At 35.8% G+C, this 26,259-nt stretch overlaps 1 long non-coding RNA gene across 1 annotated transcript; it reads right to left on the reverse strand.

The window, feature by feature from the left end:
* Positions 1-1,580: 1,580 nt before the first annotated feature.
* LOC122156979 lies at positions 1,581-22,238 on the reverse strand. The gene is made up of 3 exons (XR_006167738.1): positions 22,151-22,238; positions 8,622-8,693; positions 1,581-1,620 (listed from the first exon to the last, which is right to left on the reverse strand). It is a non-coding gene; the product is annotated as an uncharacterized LOC122156979 (long non-coding RNA).
* Between the last annotated feature and the right edge of the window lie 4,021 nt (positions 22,239-26,259).

The following is a 26,259-nucleotide window of genomic DNA, read 5'->3' on the forward strand; positions in this document are numbered from 1 at the left end:
ATGAACAGCTGTCTAAAAGGTCTTTAAATACTTTACTACAGCCAGTGGTTACAATTTAGTACATAACAGGTTTTTCACCTTTCACACAAATGTTGTCATCTTGCATTTCAGAATGCCTACATAAACCTTCTATTACTACTAGAGACAGTAATAAATCAGAACTCTTTTTGCTGGGGTTTAAAGGCAAGCTTTATGTGTCTTTCTCAATTTACACCATCTAAATAACTTGCTTAAATGTTTAGAGGGAAAAAAACTCTAAATCAGGTTTCACTTCTTCATTATGATTCATTTCATTACACACACAAATGACCTCACATGACCTAACAAATGATTCACAATAAACATTCAATCATTCAAAATTTTAGTACTATTTTCTTCATCTACAAAACATATTGTTTACTTCCTGAAAATATGTTTCATATTTAGAACAGAATATTCTGCTTATCCACTTAATACTTCACATATCTTAAACATTCATTGCTTTGGTAAAGCTGGGAGTTCTCAAAAACCTAAAACTACTCAATCAGGGAGTACAGGAGCTGATCTCTTCACTCTGGTGACAGTAACACGACCTGAGGGAGTAGCATGGAACTGCACTGGGGAGAGTCTTACTGGATGTTAGGAAAAGGTTTGGAACAGGGGGCGGTGGGGCCCTGGAGTCCCCAGGGAAGTAAGTAGTCACTGTACTGAGCTTGCCAGAGTTCAAGAAGCATTAGACAACACTGAGTCATATGATCTGATTTTCAGGTGGTTCTGTGTGTAGCCAGGAGTTGGACTCAATGATCCTTATGAGTTCCTTTCAACTTGGGATATTCTATGACTGGAAATGAAAAACATCCTACAATACTTTTGTCTTCATTACTTCAGCTGCATCACAAAGCAAGATCTACTTCACAGTAAGCATGAAGACCATTATACAAAATGGCAAGTAAAACAGCTTAGACATCCTTTGGCTGCACACTGAAGCTAAAAATTCCCATAGCAATCACAAGACTTATAATGGTTATAGTTGCTATAAACACTCAGTGATTTAGGAGAGCTGCCTAAAAATATTGTCTAAACTTACAGAGGGGATTTGAATGCCTGCCTTCACCCCAAGCAAACATACAGACCACTGAACTGTTAGAAGTGGGAATGAAAAAAAGATCATCATTATCATCTCCAAGTTTGTCTTTCAAAGTGCATTAAGAGCATTCAAACCTAAAAAAGAGCTCTGTAAATTAAAGCAGCTAAGATTCCTAGGATTAAAAACAAAAATCCTTGTCTATTTCAAAAGATCCAAAAAAAAATTTAAATATGGCTTTTCAATAAGTTATCAGCTACAAAACATTACTTTTCAGCACAGTCACAGTACTTACCTATACATTTACACAAGTGACATACAAGACCTGAATATTATACTCATAAAAATCCACAAAAACAGAGGAGAGCCACTGTCGCTGGAATGCACCACCTCACTGTGCTCTCATCACTGTTTGGTCTCCTTAAGTGTGCAACAAGCATCAGTGAATGTCAATAGGTGCAATTTTTTTCTGCATAGAAAAATTCAGTTACATACCTTTGCTTCATTTGCACTTCCATGTCAGACACCGTTTTGTCAGACTGCCCCTCAGCTGCCATCTATCAGACAACAACATAATGGAATGGAAGACTGGTAAGGAAAGGTCAGCCTCTACTGCCATACCACCAACATCCACCTTTGACACCACAGGCCATGATAATAAAATAGGAGGCATTACTTTTGGAGCAACTGTAGCACATTTCAGAAACAAGTAAAACAGGCAAGCATCAAATAAAGACTAAGGCTACTCAAAGTGGAAAAAGGAACAGAAATAAATGGATTTTTTTAATAAAGCCAAAGATGAATTTTGAGCTTTATTCTTGAGTAACTGATACTGCAAAATATTATACTGTATTTGGACTCCAATATACAAGGTGCATCAGACCGTTAATTAGCATGGTCTGTTAATGGCAAAAACAAAAGTCAACTGTTTTATTACACAGAGCAGACATTTGCTGCAGCATGCATGGCTGCAACATGCTCCCACACAGTTTGCATTTTCATATTCAGATACTATTTATCTGTCCTTCGAAGATTATTTAATTCATCATCCCACATTCACAGTTTTACCAACACTTCAGCAAAGCATGTTCTCTCAGTTGATCTATGTGCTGTTGCAGTATCAGTGCATTTTTTACGCATAATCCATTTCTTAGGGACAAGAGAATGTCGTACTTTTTTTTTTTTTTTTTTTTTTTATTAATCTCCAAGACCATTGTAAGCCTATCCAACTGCATCCTAAGCAGTTTTTACATACCTCGAAGACAACTATAAATTTGTCATGGTGTTAATACCACTGCATTTCTTTAACTGACTTGTTCCAGAAAGTGAGAAGAATGTTGCAACACTAGTGAATAGCTCCAGAACTTACAATTACTTTATGCATATCTGTGGTCTAGCTATTATTCAGAATTCAGTTCTTCTTTTTGATGTCCAAGCTTAACTCTAATTAAACATTAAACTGAGGCTTAAGATGATCACTTACTTAGGTTACCCAACAAGTGACAAGTATGTGAGTGTCACAGTTCTTTACTCTAGAAACAAAAAAGTTAATCTTCCAAATTTTCTCCAAATTCTAACTTGCATGAAAGAACACATGAATGTACGTGCACATGCACAAACAAAAAAACATCTTAAGATTCCAAAAAAGATTATTTTTGTGTTCTTAATTTAACACTTCATGTACCAATCAGGAAAGCAATTATGGAATAATTTCATCCACTCCACAGTTTCCCAGAGACAGAATCAAGTACATCCGAACTTCCCAGACTTTGTCAGGAGGTCAGAGCACATACTTAGAAATTGAATCAAACAGACAACTTAAGAATCGTGAATTAAAATAATTTGCACACTGACTTTGCACAGTCACTCAGACTTCTACTACTTCTGGCATATATGAAAGAAGTTAAAGTGCATAAAAGCAAAAACTTAAGATTGAGGGAATTCTCAGTCAAGTAGGAAAGTTTCTCCAAACATTTTAGGTAGACATATTTCAAGACTGAAGATTTGTCTGAAGTCCTAGCACTTCACAACAAACTCTACCTCATCCCTACATTTATTTATTTATTCTTTAAACACACACATCTCTCTCCTCATCTCAGTTTTTCATATCCCAAATCAAACAAATAGGCAGGGAAGTTATTGGAACAAAAAGGGAACCTCCCTCTCAAGTAAAACTGCAAGAAAAAACGTATACTACACATTTGTTGCGCTCTGTTACACAGCACACGATAGCTGTATGGGTTGTAACTTAGAAGTCTTCAACAGCATTATGACTAGTCAATGCACTCAAACTGAGATTAAAAAAAAAAAAAAAGTATGCATATGCCTCCACTTCACTAAGACAAAGAAACCAATAAAGAGCACAGCCAGCTGAGACAGAGCCAGTCAAGATAATAGTAGCGTATTGGTAGGCAAGATTTTTCTTTACTTCAGGATCTTTCTCTGTAGAAGTACCAAAGAAATTCTCACAAGCAAGGCTAAAACTGCTTGAAATACCACCTTATCCATCAGTTATCAAACACTAGGAAGGGAACCTGGGGCAATTTGAGAACAAACTCAAGAACAATCTTCTCATGTTTCTGTACAGACAATTTCTACAAGGATTAGTCTTCATTAGTAACTATCAGAAAAAAAAAAAAAAAAACAAACAGGAAGAATCCACATCTAAACTACATTTCACCTTAAGGAACCAACTTGTAGTCATGCTGCTTCTCATACTATTTTCTCCCTCAAAAAGCTAATCTCTCAGCTCAGACGATCCAACGTGTTCCCCTTGAACTCAGGCCATGACAGTAAGAAAAAGACAGTAAAATTTAAGTTGCTCCACTGAAAGGATTTTACTTCTCTGATCAGTGATTGAGAAGTGACTCTTCACAAAGACAGCATTTATGAAAGTAAATGAGAGACATTTAGGACTGGAAAGACATAAAAAAGCGTCATCTTACCACAGGCTTCTTAACATTCTGGAAGGAAATGGATAGTTTCAATGACAGATTGAAAGTAGTGAGAGTGAGATCAAAGTTATCTTTTACCAAAAGAAGGAACTGCAGAGAGAACAAGGCTCTGCAGTGTACAGGGCAATGGGACCAAGTCAGGCAGCTCACATGTGAATTAAATGAACAAAGGTGTGATCTAATTAAGCCTACTCCCTTTTTTTTTTTTTTCATTCTTTCTCTATAGTCAAGAGTAAAAAATTAGCCATTCTTTTGCTTGCTTTGAAAATAAAGCTAGGAATGTACAGCAGTTTGTGAAGTTTGGTAGTAAGCAGTTTACTAGATTTATACACAAGCCAAGATCACTTTAGGCTAGTAATCTGCACATTTGCTGGCTCATGGAATTTGCAGTTGCACAGCTACTCTTCCTATCTTGTAATGGGATCTGCACAGCAGACTCTTCTGCAAAGCATCTAAAAAAAGTTAATTTCTATGTAAGCAGATCTTTTTACTGGAATAGGCTTCATAGTCATAAACTGAAAAGTAAAAAGCATCTGTAAGTAAAGGACATTGGACATATTCACAGAAAAATATACAGAAAAGGAGGAGAAACAAAATTTAACTATTTCGTTAAATATACTTCTGGCTACATTTAATGGTTTACAGTTTCACAAAACTGTCATCAGATTCATGGAGTAACACCCTCCTAGAAATTACTTGTGAGTTTTGCCTGAAAAACCAGAAGATATTTCTTTTAGGAAAAACAGAAACAAACAAACAAACTTCATTATGTGTTTAAAATTCATCTAAAATGGAGAACAGTTTGTTTCTTCAAAGAGCTGGAAAACAAATCAGCTCCAAATTATTAGTGCCAGCATTCACGAACTAACATTGTTAGGGATACCACTGCCAAACATTTTACATCTTTCATAAAATTCATATGACAAATGAAACACACCAGATGAAATTATGCTAGATCAAGGATCACAGCTGACAGTTATTTACTTAAACATTCTTCAAGAGAGCAAGACTTTAAATGACCTCTCAGCAAGTACTTAACGGTTTGGCAGCACACAGTATCAACCATTACAAATGTTTAGGAAAGTTATTGCACAGCAAAATTTTTAAAGATGGCTATAATAACAGAAGCACAGATGTCACAGGGAAGAATACTGTAGATTCATACAAACACCAGAAAAAAAAAATAGAAAATATATTAAAATAATCAAGGCTTAAAAGCTGTGTTACTAAAAGGCATCGCTTGGAGTTGCATGAGTGCAAAACAAAATTGATTTGTGGGTATCTCTGTTCTCTTTGTTTGTTACTAGTGAAGAAGAAAGAAAAATAAGCGGAAAACTGGGCCATTTCCCTAATAAAAGGAGAAAAAAGAGATGTCTTTCTGAGATTCAGTATCAGAAAGGGTCTTGAACAGATCAATTAATTCAACAGAACAGAACCAATGCACACTATGAAACTCTAAAGATAATTCAAAGTTCTGCTGGAATCACTCATTCCTGCTGGAGTCAGTGTAAAAACTTTAGCATGGTAGACACAATTTTTTTTCTGGAGGACAAGTCACTGTTTAGTTCGATGTTGATGTTAATGTTACTAACATGAATAGTCTTGACCATGTGACTTATTGTTATGTATTGTTCCCCTGTCTCTTCCTCAAACAGGTGCACTTTTACACTGAGTAGACACTAAATAAAATAGACTACCTTGCACAGACTAGTCCTACAACAACTCTGAAATATTTTAATGCATATTTTATTTCCATCTGATTTCCAGCAATAATTCATTACTAACATGGAAAATCTCCATATCCCACTGCTGATTGCAACATGCTGGCATCTACTGGGAACTCTTTAAGCATATCTGAAAAGTTGCTAGTGCCTTCCTGCAACAGCAACAGAGGATCGCATCCACTGCTGCAGATTTTTATGAGTGGAGCATGCAGAGTCTTGCTCATCGCTAGTGAAAATGCGTAACTAATGATGGTGACCATGTTGAAAAATAGGTTTTTTTAGCTGAGAATTTATCAAATAATATTACTGTGCTCCTTGAATCTGTCATCATTTCTGGGGAAATAAATAGGAGGCATTACTTTTGGGTCAGTGTAGGTGCTTTGAGTGCAACCTTACTGAGATGCCACTTGCTCCTTGCTTCCTAATGTTATGCATTTTTCATAAGAAGTAGTATTTTTAGATGACCACCCACCAGCCAAAACCATTTATCATCTTTCTATGAACATGTTGCCTTTAAAAATTAAGTAAAAAGATTATTTTACAGTAAAGCCCTAAGAACAGTTAGCATCTTCCTAAAGAAGAATATACAGATATATTTATTAAACACCTGACAGGCATTTTCTCAGAGATTTTTCTCTGCACAAGGGTAGTAATTAGATATCACTTTTAAAAAGTATTTTAAATACAAATGTATCTTCCAGTAGATTAACCTTAAAATACTTCATTCTGATGCAAAAAACCATAATGAGTACCTAGAGGTTCATAATTTCCTCTGATGCATAAAATTGTGAAAGTAGTATGTCACAAATATGATTTCATAAAGAAAAAGAGCAGCTGCCATAGTTAGGATCTTGGCAAATGATATATAAAGGAAGAATTTATTCTAGTTATGTATTATCCGCACTCTTATTTTTATATACATGTGCACATAGAAAATCTCACTTTCATCCATTACTAAGAGGGAATATTAATCCATGAGAGCTGGGAATTTTCAACTTACTTATCAGTTTTATCAACCCAAAATAAATTCATCTTTAATTGGTAAAGCTTTTAAGTGTTTCAACTTACCTCATTTTCTGAAGCTCTAAGCTATCGTACAGTGCTGCCATTTGTAAAAGAGTTACTTATAATCTGCAAGCCTACTAAATAAATAGATATTTTATAATGACTTGTGAATCTATACAGAATCGGATATAAAATGTGGAAAATTCTCAGTTTCTTTCATTTTGAGACAGACAGAAAAGCCCACATGAAAGAAGATCAAATTGCATTACTAGATTAAAATTTATTTTAATACTTGTTTATCTAGAATTTATTCATAAATGTTGAGATATATTTTATGTTAGCAAAATATTATAATTTTATTCAAGTTTTTATGTGAGGGTATTCAGTATTACCACAAAGATAAATCCCCAAAATAGAGTTTTAAGTAATATTTGGCTTTATTATTAAAGCTGACTGGCAATAAATGATGATGTGTAGAAAATTTACATTAAGGATCACAGAATCACAGAATTGTAGGGGTTGGAAAGGACCCCCAGAGATCAAGTCCAACCCCCCGGCAAAGCAGACTCCCTACAGCAGGCTGTGCAGGTAGGCATCCAGGGTGGCCTTGAATATCTCCAGAGAAGGAGACTCCACATTTGTGGGCAGCCTGTTCCAATGCTCTGTCATCCTCACCGTAAACTTATTTCGCATATTGGTGCAAAACTTCCTACGCTCCAGTTCATGGCTATTTGCCTTTGACCTGTCCCCACAGACCACTGGACATGGCCATCCTCTTTCCCTTTCTCTCCTATATTTTAAATATTTATAAACATTAATAGGATGCCCTCTCAGCCTTCTTTTCTCAAGGCTGAACAGACACTAGTCACCCAGCCTTTCTTCACAGAAGAGATGCTCCAGGTCCTTTATCTCTGTGACCCTCTGCTAGATTTTTTCCAGGAAATCCCTGTCTTTTTTGTATGGAAGTGCCCAGAACTGGATACAGTACTCCAGCGAGGCCTGACTAGGGCAGAGTAGAAGATCATCTCCTTTGACTGCTGGCCACACTGCTTTTAATGCACCCCAGAATCTACTAAAAGATCTACTGAAAAAATTAATAACATTGACAAAGTTCCTAAAAAGCACACTTGGTTTCTCTTAAAACATTTATCTACCAAAAAAAAAAAAAAAAAATACTAATATTTAGAAAGAAATGGCTTCTTCTGATAGCTTTTGAACTGCTCCAAATCAGAAGCTATCAGGACAAGATAATCTCTCTGGTTTTACACAGTCTACTAGATGTTAGATAAAGTAGGTGCAAATTACATGCTGAATTATGAGTTCAGGATCTCCACTTGGTTCACATGATTTCATTAGAAAAAATAAAAAGGTAAATGCAAAGATCAGTCTAGTTATGTGTGTAGGAACACAAAAACCTGCTCTATATGCAAAAAAAAAAAAAAGAGGTGCTGTCTCTCTTCCCTGTGTTGACAACCTTTGACTCAGCTCCCACAGCACTGTACCACAAACGGATACTCTTTGCTTTCCACCATTATTCTTTATACTCAATAATTATGCAAAGTTTGACAGAAAAATAAACAAATAAATAAATAAAAGGGGTCTCTTGTTACAAAACACAGAGTATTAGAAAATTTGCAAGCTATCTCTGAATCATGACCCAAGACACCAATGGGGCCCTATGAAAAAGATACAAGATATCATTCCAAGAGATGAATCAGCTTCAGAAATATGAAAAAAAAAGACAAAAACCACCACAGACAACTCAGTGGTACAGAAGTGAATAAGCCTGGGCCAGGACCTTGTTGCAATACTTAGACAAAACAAACTGCTACATCCATTTGCTATCAAGACTTTCATAAAAATCACAGTACCTACCAGCACTAGCCTAATCAGTATCATCATCTCCAAAGTGGAATGGATCTGCTGCTTCCTTGCAACACTGAATCACTGAAAAAAAATTTTTTTTTAGATATCTGCTATTGGGTTGATGCCAAAAGGCGTAGAATTGCATTGTGAGAACATGCTTCAATTAAAAATATGCTAAAGGAAAGTAAAACATCTTTATCCACTACAAACATACAGGTACTTCAGGCAAAATGGAATAAAAAAATATGTATTAAAAATCTTTTAAGCTACAGTCTCTTTAATCTTCTTCCTGCTCAAACTGTGAATATAAAATGAAGCGAATTATTCATCCATGATTCTCTGTATCAGATTTGTTACTTCTTTTTTCTCATATTGTTTTTCCTTTATCCTTTTTACCAGAATTTTGATGAGTGACTTGTACAAGGGAAAACACATACAAAGGCATTAGGGAGGGAATAGAGTAAGAAGTAAATTAGGAAAAAGGGGTGGCAGCTAGACATCCCAAGCACGATCAGGGCTCAGTTGTACATTTTATAAACATAAAATAAGAGGTAGCCTTGAAAACTGGATATTGCATAAAGACAAATAGATTAAAGGTGACAGAAAACAAATATTGCCATAGTATTACAAATAAGAAATAAACATGAAGTCACACCAGAATACTGCATTGAAGTTAAAATATGACCCTGAATCCCCAGAGTCTGTCCCAGTGGTTCCACATAAAATAGAATATTCAAATAAACACCAGGAGAAATACCTTTTTTGTTCAGTGGAAAGAAATCTCTTTTTAGGATTTGACAGTTTTGTTTAAATATGTTTGTATTATCATGCAGCTCACAGATCGGCATGGCAGCTTTTATGAAGAATACACTTTTACAAAACAGTATATTTTGCCAGAGGTGGCATAAAATTCTCTCCTCAATCACAGGCAAGGCAAATTTTAAGTAATACAGTCCACACTGACTCTTCAGAAATATGTCAATGTTGAGATCATTTAACAAAAACCACAAAAACATAAGTACATTCCTTAAATTAGATGTATATGGTTAGTTATTGATCTTGTAGCCTTCATGTACATAATGCATTCTCCCATTTTCATTTAAATAACCCTACACCAGCATCAGATAATCAGCATGCTTTCAGTAAATGTTTCATCTTTTCCCTCAATCACAGCATTTTCTGAGGCTTACTCCACATTTTTTCACAAAGCAATGCAATGTAAATATTACAGATGGCATAGGATTGTTTTCCCTTCTTCTTTAAGAACTCTGTATCTTCTTTGTATTTCTCTATTCCAGTAGCCTAATCATTTTTCAGCAGAAATTGGGATGACTGGATTATCCGGTAAAACAATATGAAAAATAAATCCATGTAAGTGACTTAGGAGTGTAAGAACTGCTGGGCCACAAGAATTATGCTAATAAGAATGATATTAAAAGTGTAACATTTTCATGGTCTGATTACTTATGTCAAATGTGGCATCCCACGTTACATATAGCTCAATATCTGAAATGCACTGATTAGACAATTAGTGTAAGTGACAGTCTTCAACACAAATGTGTACTCAGTTACTCCAATTAGCAAAAATCAAGTTTATAGCAGCTGGGTATCTTGTAGATGAGAGAGAATGTGCATTCTTTGGTGCTGAGGGCAGACTAGAGTTCATTACGTACACAAACCAGCCCCAAAATTATCTCAAGTTTCTACTGTTTTGATAAAAACAGAAAAAGTATGGCACATACATACATATGTATGTATGTATGTAAGAATGGAAATAATGATTACATGCATGTTGATACTAATGTCTTTGAGGCATAGACTGATACGGTTATTTTGATGTTAGTTTAGTCTTTCCTTCTACATCAAAACACAAAATGTTGTATCACATTTCAATACAACAACATAGAGGAATGTGAGGATTAACAGTAGATTTATCACAGTGTTTCGTAAAGAATTCTGTCCTCCTTACTCCATGCCAGTTTTTACTAGTGCTTTACTGCTATCTAGTGCCTGATTCTCTCCAATGCCTCCTAAGTCAGGAAATGGTTCACACACAGCAGTTAGAAGTGCTGGCATGCCACCTTCCCAGCAACTCCTCCTCTAGAGACCCAACATTTCTTGCATTCAGCACACAGGTACAGCCCAGCAGGAGAGGATGCTTCTCTTCTTTGTGGACATCAGAGTTCCCTCTCTCTCAGTGACTGAATTTGCTTACTTCAGGAAATATGAACTGTTATTTGCTGCAAACTTTCTCCAAAGGCTTTTTTTTTAGCCCTTCAGTTAAAAACGTGTTGTTATTAGACTTATGAACATCATCAACACAAATAGAAGAAACAAAAATTCCAAGGAAAGTAACTTATCATAAAGTCAATAATCTTCCATTAAACCACAATTTCCTGCTAGAAATAAAATATTAATTAAAAAAAAAAAAAAAACAGTTGAAAGCCAGAACATTGTGTATCAAAATATACAGAAAAAATATATTCCAATTAGTGGACTATCTTTTGAAAACTGAAGAGCTGTTACAATAATCCTAATAAGGAGAAATAGCATTCTTTGTTTAGCACTTTACAAAATGTCAAAATGTGAGTATAAATTTTCATCTTATTAAGAAACTGTTCTGTATAATATAACATCCTCTCAAAGTTAATTCTTGGTCTGTATCTCACACAGTATGAGGTACGAAAAGGACACTGAGTTTTCAGATTAGATTGTCAATGGCTAAGAATCAATATGAAAATTAGAAAGTCTATTTGCTTAACCAATCCACATTCTTTTTCCAGTTTTCAAGACAACCAATGCTCTAAATTGGATTTTGTTTAAATTAGATCTATAAAATTGGATTTTAAGGAAACCTGAAAAGACAAAACTTAATTGGCTTAGGCCGAATCATTTTCTTTTCAGATGCATAAAACCACATCACTATTTCCTGAAATGAGAATTGTTAGATGCACAGTTTTGTATTGTGCTATCACTTAAAGTGTAAGCTAATTGAATAACATTACGCATTTAACAATTACTGCATTTTAAGCTGACAGCAGTACAAACTAAACAATATTTCAACATTCATAATAAGTAGACTCACAGTTCATAGCATTTTTCCTGTGTTCTAAATCAGAAAGGTTAAAATAGCCCAATATCAACCACAGTTCATGAAACTAGTGAGAAACTAGGGAGCGCCCTATTAAAGTCAGCAGAAAAGTAAAGTATAACACTAAGACACAAAGAGCAATGCAGTTCTAGAAAATGCAAAGACAAAAACAAAAAAGAGGTTCTTCATCTGCCTATAGTATCTTAGGAAGACCCAAGAGATCGCTGAAGAAGAATGATTGAGAGCTCCAGATTAACATGAAATAAAACCATTGAAGTGATAGTATACAAACAACAGAAAATAAAAGCAAAGAGAATACACTGGTTCCTGAATATTTCTTACTTAATTATGCATCTAGCGATTTCATCTAAATGGTCCTGACACTGTAGGATAGCAGAGTTTATGAAGTTCTCAAACCACGTGAATTGAAAGATAATGTTTTTACTACTGCTTGCTGGATGTAATTGGTACCTGAAGGCAAAATGGTCATACTGTGATTCTGGGTTAAAATAGAAAATGTCTTTGTCTCACTCTCTTGCCTTTGATGAGTCACTCCAAGGACGTCACTGATGAGGTACATAAAATAGAGTCTATCAAACTCATCTTTGTCCTTCACAGATTTGTCATCAACACAAATATAAAACTGAAAATCATAATACTATACAAATTTGATTATTAATAATAATATTTCAAAATCATAAAGATAACCTGTAAACTTCTTGCAGATGTTTGAGTCTTTCTACAAATATTCTATTCATGGAGACTCCCTTCTTTCCATGCAAGGTGTCATCTCCCTGCTCAATATACATTCAGTACATTAAGCGGACCTAGACATACAATATTATATCTGTGATTAGTGTTCTAAATAAACATTCACCAGAAAAACATGGTACATAAAACAGCTAAGAAATGTATACGTATAACTGGAATTCCTCAGCTGTTCATTATGTGGTGAAAATATGGAGGATGGTACAAGGGGAAGGTTTCTAACCTGACTGTAGAAAACAGCACAATGTGATTAATACTGAATACTTTCAATAGTAATATCCATATGAAAATATATTAAAAGTAGGATCCTAGCTCCTAGCTCACTTGATCTCCCAGTCATTCTTTTATTCTTTTTTCTCTGAAGTTGAGCTTCATGAAAAATTTTGGGATTTCCAAAAGCTCCAATTGTACATTTGGACACCCTCAAGCAAAAACTTTTCATACTCCCATGTGTCCAAGTTAGTCATGTTTTTCTGGTTGATATAATTTTGTATATAAAACAGAGCAGGTATGACATGACCACTTCGGTGAAAAACGAACAAACACTCACCAGACACAGCCACTAACTGATGGTTAGACTATGCAAAACATCAGGTCTCCTCATAAACAATACAGAGCAAGCACTCAAATTTAGTTCTGCCTTCAAAAAGACGAACACTAAAATTTTATTATTTCAGGGCACATATTTTTTTCCCATAGCTTATTTTTGAGTCACAACATTTTCTAATTTCAACAGACTTTCCTTTTGTGTGTGTGTCTAAATTCATTACTTCTCTTAAAGAGTCTAGTAGCTAAATGTTCTTGAAAGTTAAACACAATCATAAAATATACAGTAAGCTCTAATGCCTACCAGTTTCCAGAAAAAAAAAAAAAATGCCTACTGGGTGTCTGAGTTAAAGACTCATTCCCCTTCTATTCCTTGCAAATGTCCATGTAGCAAGAATGGCTTAAGTTCTTTTCCCAAGTAGTGTATTTAAGAAAATCATAGATTCGTAGAACAGTTTGGGTTGGAAGGGACTTTAAAGATCACAGAATCACAGGAGTTGGAAAGGAACTCCAGAGATCATTGAGTCCAAACTCCCTGCTAAAGCAGATTCCCAATAGGTTGCACAAGTAGGCATCCAGACAAGTCTTGAATACCTCTATAGAAAGAGTCTCCACAATCCCAATGGGCAACTTTTTTAGTGCTCCATCACCCTTACTGTAAAGGAGTTCTTCCACATTTTAGAAGAGCCCAGCCTCGTCCATTTGCCCCCTACCTCCCTTTAGGTGTTTATAAACATCTCATCTCAGGCTGAACAGACTCAGATTACTCACCCTTTCCTCATATGGGAGATGTTCCAGACCCTTTACTGTCTTTGTGGTCCTCTGCTGGACAGCTTTTAGGAGAACCCTGTCTTTTCTGAACTGGGGGGCCCAGAATTGAATACAGTAGTCTAAACATGGCCTCACCAGGGCAGAGTAGAGGGGGATCGACCTTCCTCCATCACCTGTACCCTTGGACCAGGGCAGGAATACCTTCCACTATACAGGTCTCTCAAACCCCCAACCAACCTGGGCTTGAACACCTTCAGAGGTGGGGCATCCACAACTTCTGTGAGCAACATGTTCCAGTGCCTCACTACCATCTGAGAAAAAAAATTTCCTCCTAACTTCAAATCTAAATATCTTGTCTTTTATTTTAAAATTCTTCCCCTTTGTCCAAGTAGTTATGTACAGCATTACACAGCTACTTAGTCTCTCTCACAATTATTCTCAAAGATGTATTTTTTATTCACGCTAGGCAAAGAAATGATTACATTATTATAAAACATAATACAATCTAATACTTTGGAAATATGTTTAATGTTTCTCATAAGGTATATAATTTTTCTGATGCACATTTAGCATAATTACAGCAGAAACTATTCTGAATGACAAAGCATATTAATTAAGGAATGAAATAAAAACATTAATCAAGAATCCTTAATGAGGAGGAAGGAAAGAAATTACTTAGCCTCCACATTACCCTGTGGGGTCTCAGTTTGCAGTCAAAGAAAAGACAAGACATGTTAAGAACAGATGACAAAATTAGTTTTCCTAGTTCTGGCCATGTGCTACCAGAAGTGCTCTTGTAAATGCTATTTGCTGGCTTATAGTAATAACTATCTGAGGTAGCAGAACAGAGGTTTTTAATTCAGAATGTGCAGCCTGCTTTTTGCTGTATTATCTCTTTGTACAATACTCTGTTTGATATTGTAAATCCATGTTTTAAAAAGTAAAATTGTCTTTCTTAACACCTATCTTACAATAACGCTAGTTTCTGAGTGCTCTTACAGCCAGCAAAGGATTTCATCTTTACAGAACTCATCACCAGAGTATAATTCCTCAGGGATCCAGAAACCAACTGGCTCCTTACAGCCGCACAAGCTGACTTCAGGATTGGCAGCATAGGGGTCTTTGAGAGCAGTGCCAGTGCAGAGGGCAGGGCAGTTGGGGCTGTTGAACGGAAGGTCCTATGGGAGTCCTCAGGTCAGAAGAGAAGCTGCAGAAACCGGGGAAGCCAGTGACTGCATGCACAGAATACCACTCTCTTTCTCCTGAACTCATAAAGGCTTTAGTGCTTGTATCTCTACCAGAATAAACCCTTAACACCCAAGCACAGCAAGAATTCTACTTAACTACCAAAGGCAGTTTGTGGGGAGTTATTTCAAATGAACCTCAGCTGGTTATAGATTATACTCTCTTAGTATTAAGAGATCAAAACCCAGCTGAGCAATTCCTGGTTTTCTTTCATTTTTTAACATATACACTGCAAATGAATCCTCCTGCTTTGTTCTCTTCCTGATCCTCCAGGCACAATTTACCTGCAACTAACCTATCAATTCTACTTACAGATGACATTTACCAATATAGGCAAAGCTTGACAGAAAAGTCTATAAGCGTTCTGCTATTTAAAATATTACAAAATATTTTAAACATATGAAGAAATATGTATCTTAATGGCACACTTGACTTTCAAGCCTGTTGTTCAGCTATGCTTTCTCCATTTTCTGAAAAAGATTTACATGGATTTATGGTAATAATACTTAATCCAAGTTAAGGCATAGAAATACTGATGAGCAGCTGACATAGTTTGCTTTCTGAGTATCACTGCTTGGTTCAAGATGCTCACAAAATTGTTGGATATCCTTCCCAATTTGACAAGTAAGTCAGGAACTGGGACAACTGTTCACCTCAATGCTCAAAATCACTTCTGGGCAAAGAGTGTTCTTTATAAACTATACACTGCTATGACTATAAAGGCTGAGGTCCCAGGGTTTGTAGCACTATTTTACTTTCAAAATCATATACTGCAAATAAATGTGATGTATAAATACTGGCAGACTGAATATAGAGTAATTTAGAAGTAGAAAATAATGAAAGTCTGTATAATACTGAAAATGAGGGACTGTGTAGCAGATGTGACAGACAAGAGGCTATGAAAAATATTATTTTCTACTGCCTAGTGGCTGAAATGCATGTGCATATGAGAATAACATCTCTTCAAGATTCTCAGACTACTCCTACCATACAAGCCCTAAAAAGGAGCACTTTAGAGTAAATATTTATTTCATCTACTCAGAAGTCAAAAAAACATCTTTAAAGCCTTTTCTTAAACAAATTCAAAAATTATATACTAATGGGCTCCTAGAATTATCATTTGAAGAAGCATAGAGAAAACATATATGCTATGTTCTTTAAAACCTCGCACAATGGAAGAAAGCTAAAAAAAAAAAAAAAAAGCTCATGAGTTTGAACTGAGCTTATGTTTAGAAATCACAGAATCACAATGTGAAAGAGATTGGAAAGTGCCCCTGAAAGTTACTTTATCCAATGGGTAAATGAGGCATCTGATAATAGCAGTATGGTGCTCAATACTAACAAATCTTATATTCTTCCATTTAAAATTATTCAAATCCTTTCTAACTACTTAAAACATATTAAAGATCATAACAGAGAGAAGCTATTCATATCACATAAATGTAGTCATATAAGTGGCTAGTGTCATTAAAATGAGTACAAAGGCAAAGAGAAACATGTTTTTCTAGAAAGATGATTTAGAGCAGCAGTTTAACTTTGGTTCCTCAATTCATTCTCTTGTTCTCTGACAATAGAATAACTGTGGAAACTGGATTTCTAACTTAAGATCTAAACATTCAAAGGAAACACCAGGTAAGACAAATACCTCATTTTCCTAATTCCAAAATGAAGTAAGAATGCCATTTTTACCCATTACTTTTGTCAATACATTTCGGTAGAGCTATAATAAAGGAGTACTACTCAGAATAAGATAGCCATTCCAGTGGTTCAGTAATACTCGCATAAATAATCCAGAGAGAAGAATCACACGACTAAATCACAGAATCAGAGAAAAATCTAGGTTGAAAAGAGCCTTACTTGAACTAATAATCAGTTCTCTGAATACTTTTCTCCCTTGTTCACCCATACAAAGAACACTTCTCTTTTCTCCTGGATGGTGAGTACTTTGCTAACTGCTCATTATAATCCTAAAGTAAACACTGGCTGGAGATCACGTGTTCTCTATAAAACCTCTGAGGCATCTGCCTGACTGAACCTTTGTAAAGACTATTAAATACTTAGAATGTTAAATTAGTGAAATATACCTAGTGTAATAAAGTGTATTGAGAATGAACAAATACAACCTGCTTCTCGACCTGTAGAGGTAATTCTAGCCTTCTGAGTGATCAAGAAATCTGTAATAATATTCTCTAAGTATTTTCCTAATGTCATTACTTAAGACAGCTCTCAACCATAAAAATTTGAAAATAAATCATTATTTCTGTATATGTCATGCAGACTTTAAGCCGTGTATGACCACAAAGTCAATAGCAAAAAAATATTGAAGCAATGAGCTCTGATATCACATAAGCACTATTGAGACTAAGACTGGAAATTTACAACAAATATATTTATCATCCATCATGGTAACAGTGACTTAAGTTTCCTTAGATGAGACAGCTATGAGCAGAGTGTTGTCACATCATGTGAGGCAGATCTCTGAGATCAGAAAAAAATTGAAGACTTCAAGTGCATTTGATTAGAATGTGTGAGATACCAAGTGTGTAAGTTGTACAAAATATATGGATGTGACTACAAGATTCAACATCTTTTGCAGGGTTAATAGCATGTTACAATGGCAGGCTTGAAGAAGACTTTTTCTAAGGTTATTCATTTTTCATTATTATCTTTCTCTTTAAAAAGTGAAAGGTAAATTAAATCATGCTCTCAAAAATTTTATATAAATATTTAAGATGCCACTGATTCTGCTTTTGGGTGCTTGGCACGATAAAAACAGAAGTTACTAATTTTCACTTTTGAGTGGAATCTAATTAAATAGTTTATCAAAATAAATAATAAAGGTAACAGCCATTACTCTGATATTAAATCTTCAGCATTTGTTCTGTTTTCATTGTTACACTGTATATGTTTGTATAATTTATTCATCCTTTTAGAAAATATTCATTAAAATTCAGATTCATTTAACTTCCCCTATTTAAGAATCACAATATATTAAAATGAAAGAATTACTACATTAACTACCTCTTTCATATTTAGTTTTAGGAAATAGCCTAGTAATTATGACTAATTTTCACTGAAGATATGTTGCTATACACACTTTTACATTCATACTTCAAAAACTGCTTAGCTTTTCCATATATTTACTGTGAAATTAATAAGTGTTACAAGGGTGATAAATAACAAGAATGATGTGGAAATTTTACTGACTCGACTGGATTACTTGGATAACTGAACGAAGTAAGATATGTAAAATCATCAGCACCAAATACCAGATGATAAAGTTGGAAAAAAAAAAAAAAAAAATGTATGTACTTATGGGTAAGACCACCTCTGAACCTTTTTCAGTTCTTCCTCTGAAAAATCACCCAGCCTCATCAATTTGCATTAATAAATGAAGTAAAAATGAAGACACACTACTCCTATTTGCATCAACAACCTGTGAAGCAGCAGAGAATCCAACTGTATTGAGAGAGAACTTTGAAGTGTAAAAATATTTCCAAAACAGAAATGTTGCAGTGTCATGTAAAAAGAATAATACATATTCATGGTTAATATTCTACAGGAGTAATTCCATCCTTAGCACTATTTTCACTACCTTTTAGCATTGAAAAGATCCCTGTCAGGCTGAAATTTCTCATACTTATCCCCAGTCCAAAGGCTTATTTTAAAGTAAAAGAAGAAAATTTAAGTAACTAATTAAATTTTTGCAATATGGAGAAAGTTCTCATTTCTAATCTACTAAAACTGTTGCTACTACTCAAAAATTTTCCTTCCTCCACTGACACGAACTTGGCTGCTGAACAATGCTTTTCAGCATGAACTCTTGACTTTAGGTTAGTTTGTATACATACCAAGAACACTTCAAGTTACATAGTATGTGGTCAGTAAGTGTTATAGTGAAACAGATGCCAACACCACTTCTAGTAACTGTTACCTGGCTGTTTTGCCTTGAAGTCAATTCAAGTGATACTTTCTGAGTGAGGGAAGAGAAAGGAAATACGGGGCTAAAGCAACTAACTGATTCAGGGTAAAGGAGAAATTTATCCTGTCCTTGTGGAGACACTGTATCTGAAACTGCCTTAAATGAAACGCTTAAGACAGACTATATGCAGGAGATGGTTGTAGGCAAAAGATGACAAATTTAAGACAGCACTACTGAGAGCTCAGGACACAGCTAAGCAGGCAAATGCATAAGTTAAGTCATCCAAAATGTGCAGACTTTTCATAACTGATTTTGAGAGGATCATGCAAGAAGAAAATGTGTGGACATGACATTCAAAATAGATGCAAGATTTTAAGAAAATTAAATCATATGACTTTTTATTCTGCTCTTCATCTGGATTTTATATATTTGTAAATATATCATTTAAATATTATATCCACAATTGAATAATTAACTTCATAAACATTTTTGTTTAAACAGTACAAATTTTTCTCAGGCAGTTAAGTTGCTTATCCTTACCTTCCACCAATGTGGAAGGTAAAAACTTCATTAGTTGTTAAAAGAAATAATAACAACTTTGTTGTATTCAAGAATGATGAGGGCCTTTGCTGAAGAGCACAACATAGTTCTGGCCTTCAGGAACAAACCTAGAAGATGAGACTGTGAAATAAAATAAATGTGAATAACAGCTCCTCTGGAGGGGAGCTCCCCCCCCACCCACCCAAAAAAAAAAGTTGCTTATACTATTAGTCTGATAGTTCCAGATGCAATCACCAACTGAAACAAAAAAAGCTTTGTGGAACACTGGCATGAGACACAAACTCTTGATAAGCTGGTACTGGCATCTTTTCTCTAGAGTTTGTTTATTCCAAAGTGCATAGAACAGTTATTAAGAGCCAGTACATTCCATTTTTATTCATATTCCACTGCATGTAAATTCACATATATCTATACCAAAGTAAATTTGTAGACTGCATTTTTGCATCAGTGAAGAACCTTTAGATTTATAAAGCACAAGACTTCACCTAGATACTGATGTGACAGAATGGTAATGAGCTCAGTTGATCTAGAGGAAATTGAAAGAAAATAGGGCTTAAAACTAATAATGCTTAAAAAAATCAACTAAAAGTTTAAAGAGGGTAAATGTAGTTTAACTATAAAGAAGAAATTATTTGCTGTGATGGTGGCGAGCTGCTGAAATAAGTTGCCCAGAGAAGTTTTGTCCTATCCCTGGAAGTGCTCAAGGCCAGGTTGGTTAGAGTTTTCAGGCAACCTAATCTTGTGTTCCCATCTATGGCAGAGGAGTTGGAAGTAGATTAAAGTCCCTTCTGATCCAAATCATTTGGTGATTCTACGATAATAAATCATCGAGAATGTTGTGATTATCCAGCATATGACCACGTCACTCAGTTAAGATATCTGGGAGGATTAATGGTTACTACAGTACAAAACATGACAAAAAAAAAAAAAAAAAAAAAAAAGTTGTTCAGTAAGAATGATGATACTTTTTCTCAAACAATTTGCAGCTCTAAACAGTGCTAAACCCATATGCAGTTTTAGAGGGTCATTAAAAGGTGTGCTATTTCATGGAAACACACTTTTCAAATACCTATTACAAAAACAAGCAAACAAACAAACCTCTCTAAATAAGTACTGAGATGAATTTTGAAGGTATTAAGGAGGAGTGTAAGAGAATGGGTGTGAGTTCTACTCCTGCAAATGGAACATAATCCTGGTATTTGCAATGCGTGCCACATGCTTAACGCCTCTTGTAAATTCTATCTCATGCTGTACAGGTTTGTGGCTAATCAAAAGCAAAAATTAGCACTGAAAAATATCTAGAACTTTTGAGTATGTGCTATAGGCAAATGAATAGTCAATAGAAAAGGGGGAAATGTTATGAGGGCACCCTGGAATCTCTGAGACTACAGCTAAGGAATAAAGAAGGAATGCACTTAATATTCAACAGAAAGAATTACTGGTCATTATTTGTGCAGCTTTTTTATGTCTTCAAGATGCTAGAAACTCCATGTTAGTAACAAAGTAAAAACAAGCACCTCTGGTAGAATGTTAGGTGGCATTAGGTGGAATGTTAACAGGCCTTTATCTTATATCTCCACAAATGATACTGTTTTCTGTAACATGGACAGCACAGCAATGACCAGGGTTGGCAGAGGAAATAAACGATGACAGACTTATACCTTCTTTTCCCTAGCCTGAGTTTTTCTAGTTATGTCAACATGCACTGGGTGCTTATTAGAAAGTTTTCTACTAACTACTACTTACAGATGATGATGCAGAAGTGGTTAGCACAACATGATTTCTGGCCTTGCAAATATACCACAGAAAATTTTGGCTTTCATTCACACTAAAAAATAAAAATAAAAAAAGTGTGCTGCTTCCAATGCACATGGAGTCCCTGAATATCAAAGACTCATTAAAATATGTTAAATTGCAGCCACAGAATGAGCTATTAGAATGCTATTTGTGCATGCACAGCACCGGAAAATGAAGAATACTTCTTTAATGTATCATCACTGATTCTCATTTAGCAAACTCAGCATTTATGAAGCAAAAGAACTTCACATTACCAAATATCATTATAGTCCTACCAGGTCTCCCTAAAGGGTAAAAACACACTCAGGGTCACTTGCTTTCATTCCTTTTCTTTTAATGAACTTTTACTTTACTATCATGAAATACAAAGCAGTGAAAATATAGGAATTGATTTCCAGTTCTTTTCTCATAGAAAGGGTTCTTCCCAAACTAGACTTACTCAGGCAAGAGCCTCGCTAGATTGTCTGTTATTTTTTCCTAATTAGAACAAACTATTCATTTCTTATTTACAATAAGTTATTTTTGCTTAATGGAAGTCCTGCTGACCAACATTTCGAGTTGATAGAATATCAAATTAATATAAGGGCTGTAATAGCATTCCATTTTAAATTAAAATGCTTTATTTTTTTCACTCTATGAAAAATAAACAGCCATACAGATTTCAAAGCACACATATAGGAGGATATTCATCTGCAGATCTCTTCATTTCTATTGACTCTCAAGACAAACATACTGAAGGCCCGTATAATCAGTGGATATCGAGATGCTATAATCACAAAAAAGAAATAACAAGAGAGTTGGGCAAAGATAACAAGAGAGAATAAATGGAAGGCTTACCCTTATGCTAGGCTCACCCACAAAAAACACCAGAAAAGGGGATCTCCAGAATAGATCCTTCCCCACTTGTAGCCAACTCTTAAATAGGTCTAGGAGGGGTGGAGCCTGGTTCCACCCCTTCTGGCAGCACAGCTGAATTGCCTTCACCTGTGCTCCTCTGGCTGACTCATTGCTCGCCTCAGGTGATCAATCAGAGGTTCAGGCCATGACTCAGCAGTTCCCATACAAGGCCACTACTTTTTTTTTTTTTTTTTTTTTTTTTTTTTTTTAATATAAAATTAAAAATGCAACAAAAAAAAATTGAAGCTAACTTCAGCAGCTTCACCAAGTCGTGTTTAGGATGGCTTGATAAAAATGGAATAGAATCCAAGCTTTGACTGCTGTTGAATGTTCACATCAAAAGTACTTTCTTCAGCTGGGCTTTTTCAGTTTTATACATCATCATTGCACATCATCAAGGCAAATTAGGCTCTTGGTTAAGCTTGAAAGTGTGCAGTAACCTTTGCTAAGTTATTTAGAATTTAAAATAAATGGGCAACCTTGAGTAGCAGGTGAAGCAAAAGATAGGAAAATTGTTATGATATACCTGAATAATCCCACCTTGTGCAATATCATTAGATGGATTTGCATGTTTGCCATGCAAAGTCTGCAAATAAAAAGCAGCCACCTTCAGGCCAAGGCCTTAGAGTAAAAGCATTTTGGTTTCCCTCCTGTTTCTCTTTATAGAGGAAGGCTCCTGTTTGCCCAGTCCTCTAACTGTTGCAGCCACAAGTGCCTCCTGGCTTCTGCCTTTCCCCCTAGGTATTATCTATCCATCCTATCTTCTTGCTAGATCTGTTCTCACAGTATCTCTGGATGTTGTTTTACCCAATAAATTCTTCTATTTACTTTCAGTGACTTCATCTTATAAACGCTGGTTTCTTATTTTAGTGAAAGATCACAGTGTAAACTCCTTTCTTCACCAACACTTGAAAGCTCATTTTGGAATGTATTCACATATGCAAGGACAAGTGTTGAACATAGTTAATGATAGGAAGAACATTAAATACCATCCATTAAAAATAAAAGCCCCTAAAGTAGTGACATAGATGAACAGCATCTGAATGAACAGCATCTGAAATGAACAACATTTTTATTTGTTCATCTTACTCCCCAAAAAGCATTTAAGGAAATTAGCATCTATTAAAATATAAAGCTGGCAATATTAGTCTGCTTACTGGCTAATTAAGGTATTTTTATGATAAGACATACATTGTAATTTTTAACTATTCAGGATGATCTAAAATTCTTTATCTTCCTGAAAAACTACATTAACAAAGTGGTGGTTTTAAAACCAGAAATATTTGCAGATTATATAAAAAAATGATTTGCAGAAAATGAGTTAGTTCATCAGAGTTCAGCCACTTTAGCATAAGAGATGCAACCCTAGTTCATTTGAAGTCTGTGATATTTAATTCTGCATTGGATCTTAAAAGTAGTCAATAAGGATAGAGTGGAAATTATTCATAGTTTACTTTTAAACCTTTTAGTATTCTTAAGATCTGCTTACTGTTATATAAAATCTGAAAGCCTGCAGATAGGGTTTTGTTCCATTTAAATGGACATCAGAACACCAAATGGAATGTGAAATGTGGAAAATTCAAGACTGAGTATGAATACAACAGAGACTCTGCATAGAATAATCCGTATTTTTTGATTTTTTTTTTACTGCTAAACATGATAGAAAAGACAAGAGCATCTCTGTGGTTTTCACTTAAAAAAAAATATATATCAACAATTAAAAATTAAAGCTAACAACAGGGATATTGAGCTTAGACCCTTGCAAATATGAGAAATCATGCAATATAAGAAATCATTTACAGCACTTTAAAATCAGGAACAATCAGACAAGCCACAAAATATATCCATCTCGGTCTACAAGAGCTTCCTCATACAGTTACCTTCAGTTGTGGGGAAGAAATTAGAATAAACAGAGCTCTCGTATTTGACTTGAGTATTAATTCTCCCTTGTATGCTAGCAGAAACAGTCAGAGATTTGGGAGATTTGTCTATTACATGCAAACCAAGAGGGTTGGGAGAGCAAAGAAGATTCCTGGCACAGCTATGGCAACAGAGCAAAGATTAACTCAGTAAGAGGAAAAGGACATGGGAAATACAAGCTGGTGACACCCTACCACAGGCAAGTCTAACTCACGACCCAGCCCATACACCCTGCAGCCACCCCCTGCCCCACACCATCATGACAGTGGTTCATAGCACTGAGTGACCCAACCATCCAGCAGCAACAGCCAAACACTGGTGTGCTATTAGCACTGTCTGGACTGAAATCAGGTTACGGGGTGGGCACAGCATGGTGCTAACTCAAGTGATAGTAAATAAGTGTATGCATTTTGATACATTGGCTAAACACAGTCTTGTGAACAGTGAAAAATATGCAGCTGTGCTTTCTATTTTGATAAAGACATTTGAGACTAGGTTTCAAAAGTGCCGAAAAAATCATCAGTTTTTGGTTTATTTGCAACTCCATTTTCAGCGAATGTAAATACATTACCTTCATATTTTAAAAAGGAATGTGTGGAACTGTAATAAAAAATCTGACCACATCTCCCAGCTGGAGTTTTATCAGCCAAATTCTCTTTCCAAAAAGAAACACCTCACTTCACAGTCACACCTTATTCATATCATCGCTTTTTGACAGTATCTACATTGGCAAACAACTGTTCTCGAAGATAAAGTACAGGAAGAGTAAAATTTCATCAAAAATCTCTCCTGAACACCTTCAGAGCTCACTAAGAACTGCAGCTACTGCCACTGAACCTGCCTGATGCATTAGTTTCACAAAAACTAACTCATATTCTACTGGTTTTATGTTTTTGTTGTTCTTTTTTAAAACTTTCAGTAAAAGCCATTACAAATTAAAATAAGTTTTCTTCACTTCTATATATAAGAACTATATGATACCTATTTTATGAGGGCTGAGTTACCCTAAGTAAAGCCTCCACATCAGTATTCCATTACATTTTGTTACTGCGTGGCACGTAGCAGCAGAGGGACAGTCTGACAAAATGGCTTTTCTTCATTGGTGGCAAAAATGCATAGCAAATGGTAGTGACTGTGCCAAAAAGTAGTGCTTTGCAGCTGAGAACTTGCTCTATCAAACACAATTGCTCTGCTCATTGTAACTGTTGCTTCCATGAAAAGAAATAGGAGGCATTACTTTCAGAGCAGCCTTTATACTTGTGGCCAGGAAAACCAAATGGTTGGACAGCAGTGCTAGCACTTAGCATTTCCAACCATGGTGCATAAATAAATTATAAAATACAAGCAACTCCTTAAAAAAAAGAAAATCCTGAGTTAACAACTGAATACTGATATACTTCATACATCAAGAAAAAGCTTTTTTCATGCTTTTCTCTCTGTAACAATACTTCTGAGCTCGGAAGGCATTTTCCCTGTAGAGAGTTAGACATGAGTTGTCTCTGAATAATTCATTAATTTTGTTGTTGGTGGTTTTTGTTTTTGTTTTGTTTTGTTTTTAATTATGCTTGTGAACATCTATTGCCCTGGAACACATAACGTTTACATGACCATTAAAAGAAACAAACACTGAAATTGAAGAAATGAGTGCCCCACACGCAGCTCTGCCAGAGCGCTGTGCCTGTTGGGGCCACCTGTGAGGCGGCTTTGCCCTGAGGAGATGGGCAGTACCTGCGAGGAGCCCGTGCACTCAGGTGACCCCGGCCGTGACCTTCAGGTGACCCCGCCCCGGTCGCCTTCAGCGAGAAAGGGCGCGAACGATGAGGCGGGAAGCAAAAGCGGCGGGAAGCGAAAACGGCGGGAAAAGCGAGCGGCGTTCCGGGCTCCTATTGGCTGGCGGGCGGCGGGAACACCTATATAAGACACTCGGGCGCAACAGGTGTGTGCCTCAGCGTGTGAGAAGAATCTGTGTGCTCCGAGAGGAAGGCGGCAAACGGCATCTATGGACCGAGCTGCGGCGGAGCTGGTAGGAGGCAGAGATGGGCAGGCTCTGACGGTGGGGATGCTTCGGAGGCCGGCGCCGAGCTCGCTCTGAGCCATGCTAGTCGGAGGGGCGGGGCCGGGCCGGAGCC

Source organism: Centrocercus urophasianus, unplaced genomic scaffold (assembly GCF_019232065.1).
Source record: "Centrocercus urophasianus isolate 14NV4802_14NV808 unplaced genomic scaffold, USGS_Curo_1.0 seq_13, whole genome shotgun sequence".
Lineage (NCBI taxonomy): Eukaryota > Metazoa > Chordata > Aves > Galliformes > Phasianidae > Centrocercus > Centrocercus urophasianus.